This window comes from Triticum urartu, chromosome 7A, assembly GCF_056163025.1.
Source record: "Triticum urartu cultivar PI428250 chromosome 7A, HENAU_Tu73, whole genome shotgun sequence".
NCBI lineage: Eukaryota > Viridiplantae > Streptophyta > Magnoliopsida > Poales > Poaceae > Triticum > Triticum urartu.
Genome location: NC_141879.1, coordinates 455,706,706 through 455,720,060, shown reverse-complemented (window position 1 = coordinate 455,720,060; position 13,355 = coordinate 455,706,706).

Below are 13,355 nucleotides of genomic sequence, written 5' to 3'. Positions count from 1 at the left end.
GGGTCTACTTTACATCATATTATTTTCTCGTCAACTAGCTATTTCTGTCACCGTTTATTTTGCAATCTTTAATTTTCAATCTATACAACAAAAATACCAAAAATATTTATCTTATTATCTCTATCAGATCTCACTTTCATAAGTGACCATGAAGGGATTGACAACCCCTTTACCACGTTGGTTGCTAGGTTCTTGTTTGTTTGTGCAGGTACTAGGCGACTTGCGTGTAGTCTCCTACTAGATTGATACCTTTGTTCTCAAAAACTGAGGGAAATACTTACGCTACTTTGCTGCATCACCCTTTCCTCTTCAAGGGAAAACCAATGCATGCTCAAGAGGTATCAATAGTTCATCACAAAGCTTTTGTAGCTTGGTGGCAGTGATTGAAGAACTGTGTCAATGACACTATCATCAAGAAGATTAACTCCCAGTTGAGTCAAGTGGTTGTGGTAACCATACATTCTGAGTATATGTTCACTGACAAAACTATTCACCTCCATTTTGCAGCTATAGAACTTATTGGAGACTTCATATCTCTCAAGTCGAGCATTTGCTTGAAATATTAACTTCAACTCCTGGAACATCTCATATGCTCCATGATGTTTAAAATGTCGTTGAAGTCTCGATTCTAGGCCGTACAGCATGGCACACTGATCTATCGAGTAGTCATCAGCTTTGCTCTGCCAGACATTCACAATGTTCGGAGTTGCTCCTGCGGCGGGTCTTGCACCTAGCGGTGCTTCTAGGATGTAATTCTTCTGTGCAGCAATGAGGATAATCCTCAAGTTACGAGCCCATTTCGTGTAATTGCTACCATCATCTTTCAACTTAGCTTTCTCTAGGAACGCATTAAAATTCAAGGGAACTGTAGCACGGGCCATTGATCTACAACAACATAGACATGTAAAATACTATCAGGTAGTAAGTTCATGATAAATTAAAGTTCAATTAATCATATTACTTAAGAACTCCGACTTAGATAGACATCCCTCTAGTCATCTAAATGATCACGTGATCCATATCAACTAAACCATGTCCGATCATCTTTACAATGGTGAACATCACTATGTTGATCATATCTACTATATGATTCACGTTCGACCTTTCGGTCTCAGTGTTCCGAGGCCATATCTGCATATGCTAGGCTCGTCAAGTTTAACCCGAGTATTCTGCACGTGCAAAAACTGGCTTGCACCCATTGTATGTGAACATAGAGCTTATCACACCCGATCATCACGTGGTGTCTCGGCACGACGAACTGTAGCAACGGTGCATACTCAAGGCAAACACTTATACCTTGAAATTTAGTGAGGGATCATCTTATAATGCTACCGCCGTACTAAGCAAAATAAGATGCATAAAGGATATGTTGGGGAACGTAGTATTTCAAAAAAATCCTACGATCATGCAAGATCTATCTTGGAGAAGCATAGCAATGAGCGGGGAAGAGTGTGTCTACGTACCCTCGTAGACCGAAAGCGGAGGCGTTTAGTAATGCGGTTGATGTAGTCGAACGTCTTCGCGATCCAACCGATCAAGTACCGAACGCACGGCACCTCCGTGATTTGCACAGATTCAGCTCGGTGACGTCCCTCGAACTCTTGATCCAGTTGAGGCCGAGGGAGAGTTTCGTCAGCATGACGGCGTGGTGACGATGACGATGAAGTTACCGGCGCAGGGCTTCACCTAAGCACTACGACAATATGAGCGAGGTGGAAAACTCTGGAGGGGGGCACCGCACACGGCTAAAGATCAACTTGTGTGTCTATGGGGTGCCCGGCCCCTCCCCCGTATATAAAGGAGGGGAGGAGGAGGAGGGCCGGCCTCAAGGGGTGCGCCCAAGGGGGGGAATCCTACTCCTAGTAGGAGTAGGTTCCCCCTTTCCTAGTCCTAGTAGGAGAAGAAGGAAGGAGAGGAAGAAGAGAAGGAAAGGGGGGCCGACCTCCCTAGCCCTAGTCCAATTCGGTTTGGGCTAGGGGGGCTCGCGCCACACCTTGGCCTTCCTCCTCTCTTCCACCATTAGGCCCATGAGGCCCAATAACTTCCAAGGGGGTTCCGGTAACCCCTGGTACTCTGATACATCTCGATAGTATCGATATTTTTTGATTGTTCCATGTTATTTTATTATCAATCTTGGATGTTTTATAATCATTTTATAGTCATTTTATATCATTTTTTGCTACTAACATATTGACATAGTGCCCAGTGCCAGTTCCTGTTTTTTTTCATGTTTTTTACATTGTAGGAAATCAATATAAAACGGAGTCCAAATGTCACGAAACTATACGATGATTTTTTATGGGCCAAAAGGAAGCAGATGGGCCCTAGTTGCACCCGGGGGGTGCCCCAAGGGGGGCACAACCCACCAGGGCGCACCAGGAGCCCTTGGCGCGCCCTGGTGGGTTGTGCTCACCTTAGGTGCCCCCCGGACCGCCTCTTTGCTCTATAAATACCCAAATATTCCCACAACCCTAGGGGAGTCGATGAAATATTCATCCAGCCGCCGCAGAGTCCAGAAACACTAGATCCAATCTAAACACCATCACGGAGGGGTTTACCACTTCTATTGGTGCCTCTCCGATGATGCGTGAGTAGTTATTTGTAGACCTTCGGGTCCTTAGTTAGTAGCTATATGGCTTCATCTCTCTCTCTCTTGATCCTCAATACAATGGTCGCTTGGAGATCCATATGATGTAACTCTTTTGCGATGTGTTTGTTGGGATCGATGAACTTCGAGTCTATGATCAGATCTATGTTTTTATATCCATGAAAGTATTTGATTTTTTATCTCTTTTATGCGTGATCTCTTATAGCCTCATATTTCTTCTCCGATATTTGGGTTTTGTCTGGCCAACTCGATCTATTTATCTTGCAATGGGAAGAGGTGCCCGGTAGTGGGTTCGATCTTACGGTGCTTGATCCCAGTGACAGAAAGGGAACCAACACGTATGTATCGTTGCTACTAAGGATAAAAAGGATATATATCTACCGCCATATAGATAAACGGATCTTGTCTACATCATGTCATCGTTCTTATTGCATTACTCTGTTTTTCCATGAACTTAATACACTAGATGCATGCTGGATAGCGGTCGATGTGTAGAGTAATAGTAGTAGATGCAAGTAGGAGTCAGTCTACTAATATTGAACATGATGCCTCTGTAATGATCATTGCCTGGATATCTTCATAATTATTTGAAGTTCTATCAATTGCCCAACAGTAATTTGTTTACCCACCGTTTGCTATTTTTCTCGAGAGAAGCCACCAGTGAAACCTACGGCCCCCGGTTCTTATTTCTCATATATTTGCCTTGCGATCTAATTTTTCTTTGCTTTTATTTTCAGATCTATTAAACCAAAAATACAAAAATACTTTGTTGCACTTTATTTTATTTGCGATCTATTATTTCAATCTATTATAACTTTCTCCCGTCAACACGCAATTTCTGGCGCCGTTACCCGAAAGGGATTGACAACCCCTTTAACACGTCGGGTTGTGAGGTGTTGCTATTTGTGTGCATGGGCTGTTTACATTTTGTTGCTTGGTTCTCCTACCGGTTCGATACCTTGGTTTCATAACTGAGGGAAATACTCTACCATCGCTGTGCTACATCATCCCTCCCTCTCCGGGGAAATACCGATGTAGTTCCAGCTGCCATCAAGGAGAATTTCTGGTGCCGTTGCCGGGAAGGATCTTCAACATAACCAGGTTCCTAATCACAAATCTCATCTCCTTGCAATTTACTTTATTTTCCATTTTCCTCTCATTTTCCTCTCCCCCACTTCACAAAAATTTACTGTTTTATTCGCCCGCTTTTTCGTTCGCCTTTTTCTCGTCTGATCTTTTGTTTGCTTATGTTGCCATGTGCCTTCTATATGCTTGCATCTTTGCTTGCTGAAAATCTATTGATATGTATCCTCATACACTTTCTAATCTTTCAAAAGATCCAATTATGATGAACCAATTGCTAGTGATTTGAGTGCACAAGATTATGTTTATAAAGTTTTGCTTGAGAATCATGAATCTGAAAATTGTCATGAAGAAATTTATGAAGTGATTCACGATAGCTCCTTGAATGAAAAGCATGATTGCAATAATTTTACTATAAATTCTATCAATGTCAATTGTGCTAATAATATGCAAAACCCCAAGCTTGGGGATGCTTGTTTTGTCATGTCCGCTACTTATTCCAATGATCATGCTTGGGGTGATAATGTTTCTTATGATCTTGAAAATTTATTTAAGCCTCATGATGAATATGTTTGTGATAATATTTAAAGTGGGTTTGGAAGAGTGTCAACTTTATCTATAAATAATCCCACATATTTGGAGAGTGTTTAATCTTATGAAATTTTTGATGAAAGTGGGCTTGGAGAGGTCATGACTTTATTTGATGATAATCCCACTATTTTGGAAGAGTGTCAGTGTTGCATGAATGTGGATCATATAGAGAATATGTTATGTGATAGCTATATTGTTGAATTTGAATATGATCCCACAAATAATTATTATGATATAGGAAAATATGGTTGTAGAAATTTTCATATTATTAAATTTCCTCTCGTTGTGTTGAGATTGTCAATGTTTTATTCATATGCTAGATGTTTCTTGTCTTGATAATTTGTTTTCCTAGAAAATTCCTATGCATAGGGAGTATGTTAGACTTAAATGTGTGTTGTCACATGTTTCATGATGCTCTCTTTGTGTTTCCATTATTATCTGTTGTGTGAGCATCATTGAAATATTATGCCTGGCTAAGGGCGTAAAACTATAGCGCTTGTTGGGAGGCAACCCAATGAATAAAATTTATTTTGCTTTTTGCTTCCTGTTTTTGAGTGTTAGCACAATAATGCTACTGTTATGACTGTGTTTTTTGTGTTTTAATTAGTGTTTGTGCAAGTAAATCCTTTAGGATCTTCTTGGGCAATAGTTGTTTGATCTTGCTGAAAAAACAGAAACTTTTACACTCACGAAATTAATTTTCATTTTTTACCAGAGAGTGATAAAATACCCATTCCAATTGAAGTAGATCAATATACAAATTTCTCAGGCCGTCCAAAATTTTCAGAGTGTTTTGAGTTACAGAAGCATTCGAAGTAGTCGGATTGCTACAGACTGTTCTGTTTTGACAGATTCTGTTTTCTTTGTGTTGTGTGCTTATTTTGATGGCTCTATGGTTTTCTTTGATGAGTTTTTGCCATATAAAAGTTGGAATACAGTAGATATTATACAAAAACAAAATATGAATTGGTTTGATACAACACTTATAGTAGTGATTTATTATTCTTATACTAACGGATCTCACGAAGGCTTTGTTGAGTTTTGTGTGATTGAAGTTTTCAAGTTTTGGGTTATCTTACGATGGATGAAGGAAGGATGTAAGAGCCTAAGCTTGGGGATGCCCCAACATCCCAAGCTATTGTCCAAGAATGAGCAACCAACTAAGCTTGGGGATGCCCCCGAGTGGCATCCCCGCTTTCTTCCAGCAACTATCGGTATTTTACTCGAGACTATATTTTTGTTCGTCACATGATATGTGTTTTGCTTGGAGCGTCTTGTATGATATGTGTCTTTGCTTGTTTAATTTTGTGTTTTAAGTCATCAATACTTGCCGGACACACCTTTTTGAGAGAGCCAAAATTATGTCATGACTTGTTAGAATTGCTCTCCATGCTTCACTTCAATCTTTTATGAGCTAGGACTTGCTCTAGTGCTTCACTTATATCTTTTTGAGCACGGTGTGCTTAGTTATTTTTGAAGAAATGCTCTATTGCTTCACTTAGATTTGTTTGAGAGTTAGTGAAAGTTTGAAGAAACTCTCTCTTGCTTCACTTAAATTATTTTGAGAGAAAGAAAATTTGTTATGCTCATGATCTTCACTTATATTTGGTTGAGCTTATGAAAAGAAACTCATGAAAATTAGTCCCAAAGTGATAGATATTCAAGAAGGATAAAGTAAAGAAAATTTCATGAAGATAATTGGACAAAATAAATTTGATTCTTAGTAATAGTTTTGAGATATGATGATGTGATATGTGAGTTATGTTGATGAGTAATTATGCTCTAGTAAGAATATGGGTGTTAAGGTTTGTGATTCCCTATGCAAGTACGAAAGTCAATAGTCATGCAATGAAAATTATATCCTACTTGTGGTGCATTATTCGGTGTTAATTATGCTTAATGCTTTCTTATGAGATTATTCGTTTCTTGGTTGGTCACTTCACAATCTTTTGCTAGCCTTCATTTTGCACTAAGTATGACCTTTACTTGTGCATCCAAAATCCTTTAAACTAGTTTTGCCACACGAGTCCACTATATCTACCTATATGCGGTATTCTTTTGCCGTTCTAAGCAAATTTACATGTGCCATCTCTAATTTTCAAAATAAACTTCTCTTTTGTGTGTTTTTTTCGCTCGCGGAGCGGTGAGGGGTGGCTAATATTTTCCATGCTAGAGGTGTTATTCTCAAGATGGGTGTTTATTCACCTGTCATTGCACAAGAGTAAAGCAAAGGTATTAGGGATGCCCAGTCCTGAAATGCAAAAACAAAATTGAATTTACTTTATGTTGTCAAATAATAAATTCCTTGCAAAGTGTTGGTATGGAGGGCACCCGTGGATACGGTTAACCATGGAAAGTGAAAGTTATCGTGGAAAAAGGAATAAACTTTATTTTCTGTTTGGGAACCACCTATGGCATATTTAGCATGGAAAGTGTTCGGAACTCTAAGGGCATGTTTGGTTCTGATGTCTACTACACAACCTTCTTCTTGTAGACATTGTTGGGCCTCCAAGTGCAGAGGTTTGTAGGACAGTAGAAATTTCCCTCAAGTGGATGACCTAAGGTTTATCAATCCGTGGGAGGCGTAGGATGAAGATGGTCTCTCTCGAACAACCCTGCAACCAAATAACAAAGAGTCTCTTGTGTCCCCAACACACCCAATACAATGGTAAATTGTATAGGTGCACTAGTTCGGCGAAGAGATGGTGATACAAGTGCAATATGGATGGTAGATATTGGTTTTTGTAATCTGAAAATATAAAAACAGCAAGGTAACTAATGATAAAAGTGAGCACAAACGGTATTGCAATGCGTTGAAACAAGGCCTAGGGTTCATACTTTCACTAGTGCAAGTTCTCTCAACAATAATAACATAATTGGATCATATAACTATCCTTCAACATGCAACAAAGAGTCACTCCAAAGTCACTAATAGCGGAGAACAAACAAAGAGATTATGGTAGGCTACGAAACCACCTCAAAGTTATCCTTTCTGACCGATCTATTCAAGAGTCCATAGTAAAATAACACGAAGCTATTCTTTCCGTTCGATCTATCATAGAGTTCGTACTAGAATAACACCTTAAGACACAAATCAACCAAAACCCTTATGTCACCTAGATACTCCAATGTCACCTCAAGTATCCGTGGGTATGATTATACGATATGCATCACACAATCTCAGATTCATCTATTCAACCAACACAAAGTACTTCAAAGAGTGCCCCAAAGTTTCTACCCGAGAGTCAAGACAAAAACGTGTGCCAACCCCTATGCATAAGTTCACGAGGTCACGGAACTTGCAAGTTGATCACCAAAACATACATCAAGTGGATCACGTGATATCCCATTGTCACCACAGATAAGCACATGCAAGACATACATCAAGTGTTCTCAAAGCCTTAAAGACTCAATCTGGTAAGATAACTTCAAAGGGAAAACTCAATTCATCACAAGAGAGTAGAGGGGGAGAAACATCATAAGATCCAAATATAATAGCAAAGCTCGCGATACATCAAGATCATGCCACCTCAATAACACGAGAGAGGGAGAGAGAGAGATCAAACACATAGCTACCGGCACATACCCTCAGCCCCAAGGGTGGACTACTCCCTCCTCATCATGGAGAGCGCTGGGATAATGAAGATGGCCACCGGAGAGGGATTCCCCCCCCTCGGCAGGGTGCCGGAACGGGTCTAGATTGGTTTTCGGTGGCTACGAAGGCTTCTGGCGGCGGAACTCCTGATCTATTCTATTCCCGATGTTTTTAGGGTATATGGACATATATAGGCGAAAGAAGTCGGTCAGGGGAGCCACAAGGGTGGGGGGCGCGCCCAGGGGGGCAGGCGCGCCTCCCTACCTCGTGGCCGCCTCGAAGCTTCCCTGACATATACTCCAAGTCTCCTGGATTGCTTCCATTCCAAAAATAACTCTCCCGAAGGTTTCATTCCGTTTGGACTCCGTTTGATATTCCTTTTCTTCGAAACACTGAAATAGGCAAGAAAACAACAATTTGGGCTGGGCCTCCAATTAATAGGTTAGTCCCAAAAATAATATAAAGTGTATAATAAAGCCCATAAACATCCAAAAAAGATAATATAATAGCATGGAACAATCAAAAATTATAGATACGTTGGAGACGTATCAGCATCCCCAAGCTTAATTCCTGCTCGTCCTCGAGTAGGTAAATGATAAAAACAGAATTTTTGATGTGGAATGCTACCTAACATATTTATCAATGTAATCTTCTCTATTGTGGCAAGAATATTCAGATCCATAAGATTCAAGACAAAAGTTTAATATTGACATAAAAATAATAATACTTCAAGCATACTAACAAAGTAATCATGTCTTCTCAAAATAACATGGCCAAAGAAAGCTATCCCTAGAAAATCATATAGTCTGGCTATGCTCTATCTTCATCACACAAAATATTTAAATCATGCACAACCTCGATGACAAGCCAAGCAATTGTTTCATACTTTTAATGTTCTCAAACTTTTTCAATCTTCACGCAATACATAAGCGTGAGCCATGGATATAGCACTATAGGTGGAATAGAATGGTGGTTGTGGAGAAGACAAAAAGGAGGAAGATATTCTCACATCAACTAGGCGTAACAACGAGCTATGGAGATGCCCATTAATAGATATCAATGTGAGTGAGTAGGGATTGCCATGCAACGGATGCACTAGAGCTATAAGTGTATGAAAGCTCAACAAAAGAAACTAGTGGGTGTGCATCCAACTCGCTTGCTCACGAAGACCTAGGGAATTTTGAGGAAGCCCATCATTGGAATATACAAGCCAAGCTCTATAATGAAAGATTCCCACTAGTATATGAAAGTGACAACATAGGAGACTCTTTATCATGAAGATCATGGTGCTACTTTGAAGCACAAGTGTGGTAAAAGGATAGTAGCATTGCCCCTTCTCTCTTTTTCTCTCATTTTTTGTTTTTTTTTGGGCCTTCTCTTTTTTATGGCCTCTTTTTTCTCTTTTTTATTTTTTATTTTTTTTGTCCGGAGTCTTATCCCAACTTGTGGGGGAATCATAGTCTCCATCATCCTTTCCTCACTAGGACAATGCTCTAATAATGTTGATCATCACACTTTTATTTACTTACAACTCAAGAATTACAACTCGATACTTAGAACAAAATATGACTCTATATGAATGCCTCTGGCGGTGTACCGGGATGTGCAATGAATCAAGAGTGATATGTATGAAAGAATTATGAACGGTGGCTTTGCCACAAATACAATGTCAACTACATGATAATGCAAAGCAATACGACAATGATGGAGCGTGTCATAATAAACGGAATGGTGGAAAGTTGCATGGCAATATATCTCGGAATGGCTACGGAAATGCCATAATAGGTACGTATGGTGGCTGTTTTGAGGAAGGTAAATGGTGGGTTTATGGTACCGGCGAAAGTTGTGCGGTACTAGAGAGGCTAGCAATGATGGTGAGAGTGCGTATAATCCATGGACTCAACATTAGTCATAAAGAACTCACATACTTATTACAAAAATCTATTAGTTATCGAAACAAAGTACTACGCGCATGCTCCTAGTGGGGTAGATTGGTAGGAAAAGACCAACGCTCATCCCCGACCGCCATTCATAAGGAAGGCAATCAATAAATAAATCATGCTCCGACTTCATCACATAACGGTTCAGCATACGTGCATGCTACGGGAATCACAAACTTCAACATAAGTATTTCTCAAATTCACAACTACTCAACTAGCATGACTTTAATATCACCATCTCCATATCTCAAAACAATTATCAAGTATCAAACTTCTCATAGTATTCAATGCACTTTATATGAAAGTTTTTATTATACCCCTCTTGGATGCCTATCATATTAGGACTAAATTCATAACCAAATCAAACTACCATGCTGTTATAAAAGACACTCAAAATAATATAAGTGAAGCATTAGAGTTCAACAATTTCTTCAAAATAAAACCACTGTCGTGCTCTAAAAAGATGTAAGTGAAGCACTAGAGCAAATGACAAACTACTCCAAAAGATATAAGTGAAGATCAATGAGTAGTTGAGTAATTATGAAACTATATGAAGACTCTCTAACATTTAATAATTTCATATCTTGGGATATTATTCAATCAGCAAGCAAAACTAAATAAAATGACGCTCCAAGCAAAACACATATCATGTGGCGAATAAAAATATAGCTCCAAGTAAAGTTACCGATGAACGAAGACGAAAGAGGGGATGCCTTCCGGGGCATCCCCAAGCTTAGGCTCTTGATTTTCCTTGAATATTACCTTGGGTTGCCTTGGGCATCCCCAAGATTAGGATCTTGCCACTCCTTATTCCATAGTCCATCGAATCTTTACCCAAAACTTGAAAACTTCACAACACAAAACTTAACAGAAAACTCGTAAGCTCCGTTAGTATAAGAAAATAAATCACCACTTAGTTACTGTTGTGAACTCATTATAAATTTATATTGGTGTAATATCTACTGTATTCCAACTCATCTATGGTTCATACCTCCCGATACGACTCATAGATTCATCAAAATAAGCAAACAACACATAGAAAACAGAATCTGTCAAAAACAGAACAGTCTGTAGTAATCTGGATCAAACATATACTTCTGGAACCCCAAAAATTCTAAAATAAATTTCTGGACGTGAGGAATTTGTCTATTAATAGTCTGCAAAAATAATTAACTAAATGGCACTCTCTAATAATAAATGGCAGCAAATCTCGTGGGCGCTAAAGTTTCTGTTTTTTACAGCATGATCGCAAAGACTTTCCCCAAGTGTTCCCAAAGGTTCTACTAGGCATAAACACTAATTAAAACATAAAACCACATCTAAACAGAGGCTAGATGAATTATTTATTACTAAAAAGGAGCAAAAAGCAAGGAACAAAAATAAAATTGGGTTGCCTCCCAACAAGCGCTATCGTTTAACGCCCCTAGCTAGGCATGATGATTTCAATGATGCTCACATAAAAGATAAGAATTGTAACATAAAGAGAACATCATGAAGAATATGACTAGCACATTTAATTCTAACCCACTTCCTATTCATAGGGATTTTGTGAGCAAACAACTTGTGGGAACAAGAATCAACTTGCATAAGAAGGTAAAACAAGCATAACTTCAAGATTTTCAACACATAGAGAGGAAACTTGATATTATTGCAACTCCTACAAGCATATATTCTTCCCTCATAATAATTTTCAGTAGCATCATGAATTAATTTAACAATATTACTATCACATAAAGCATTCTTTTCATGATCTACAAGCATAGAAATTTTATTACTCTCCACATAAGCAAAATTCTTCTCATTCGGAATAGTGGGAGCATCATAAGAAACTCGAATACTATAAATTGTTTCCACATTAAAGGAGTAATGTTCAGAAAAAGGGTAATCATAATCATGACAAGTTTTATAAATATAATCATCTCTACTTTGTATAGCATAAGTATCATCACAATAATCATCATAAGTAGCAACTTTGTTCTCATCATAATCAATTGAAACCTCTTCCAAGATAGGGGAATCATTACGAAATAAAGTCATGACCTCTCCAAATCCACTTTCATAATTGTCAAAATAAGATTCAACATCCTCCAAAATAGTGGGATCATTACTTCCTAAAGTTGACACTCTTCCAAACCCACTTTCATCAATATAACCATCATACATAGGAGGCATGCTATCATCATAATAAATTTGCTCATCAAAACTTGGGAGACTAAAGATATCATCTTCATCAAACGTAGCATACCCAAGCTTGGGACAAACATTAATTGCATCAAATACATTCTCAAACATGTCATTCTCATCAAACATAGCGTCCCCAAGCTTGGGCCTTTTCATATCATAAGCATAATCACTCTCATCATTAATAGTATGGGTAGCACCAATAGTATAGCAATTATCATCATCACAATGAGTAATAGGGGCAACATCATTTGGGAGAGATACCTTTTCACCTTTGCTCCTTCGTCTTTCTTTTTCTTCTCCACATCATGTGTGGGTTTATTCCTCTTTTTGGAGCTCCTTATTAATGAGATTGGTTGAATAGAAGGCTCCTCCTCGTTACCTGATTCATCATAAGAAATAATAGGAGGATATTGGGAAGCCTCTTCCCTTTCATTAGTATTCTCTTCATCCTCTATTTGTTTTCTTTTCTTTATGTAATTGGCAATATAAGGATTTTCAATGCAATTCACCGTACAATACATAAAAATTTCTTCTAGATCAATATCGAGGAATTTCTCAAGGTTATATTCTAGAATATGCTTACTTATACGTTTCATTTCTTCATAACCCAAAAGCAAACTAAGTTCATTATGATGTGCAAGGGAAATCAAATCATCACAATTTTTGGACACGGTATGATCATGGAACAATTTGCATCGGAGATTTAAATGACCATGTTCATTGCAAAGTTCACAAGTATGGTGAAGAAATTTTAAATTTTCCGCACAAACATCTAGCCTCTCTTGCAACCACTTAGTTTCCAAATACTTATGCCTCTTGCAAAATCTATCTTCCCTATTTGGTGTATACTTGCAAACTCTATGCACTACAAAAAAGTTGACCTGCTTATAAGAGACATTTTCATCATCACTAGTGCAATCATCATTAGTACTATGGATATTCAAGGAGTTCATACTAACAACATTGCAATCGTTCTTATCATTCAAAGATTGAGTCCAAACATTTTATAGACTTCTTCTTCTAGCACTTGAGCACTATTTTCCTTTCCATCATTCTCATGAAAAATATTAAAAAGATGAAGCGTATGAGGCAAACTCAATTCCATTCTTTTTTTGTAATTTTATTTTATAAACTAAACTAGTGATAAAACAAGAAACAAAAAGATTCAATTACAAGATCTAAAGATATACCTTCAAGTGCTAACCTCCCTGGCAACGGCGCCAGAAAAGAGCTTGATGTCTACTACACAACCTTCTTCTTGTAGACGTTGTTGGGCCTCCAAGTGCAGAGGTTTGTAGGACAGTAGCAAATTTCCCTCAAGTGGATGACCTAAGGTTTATCAATCCGTGGGAGG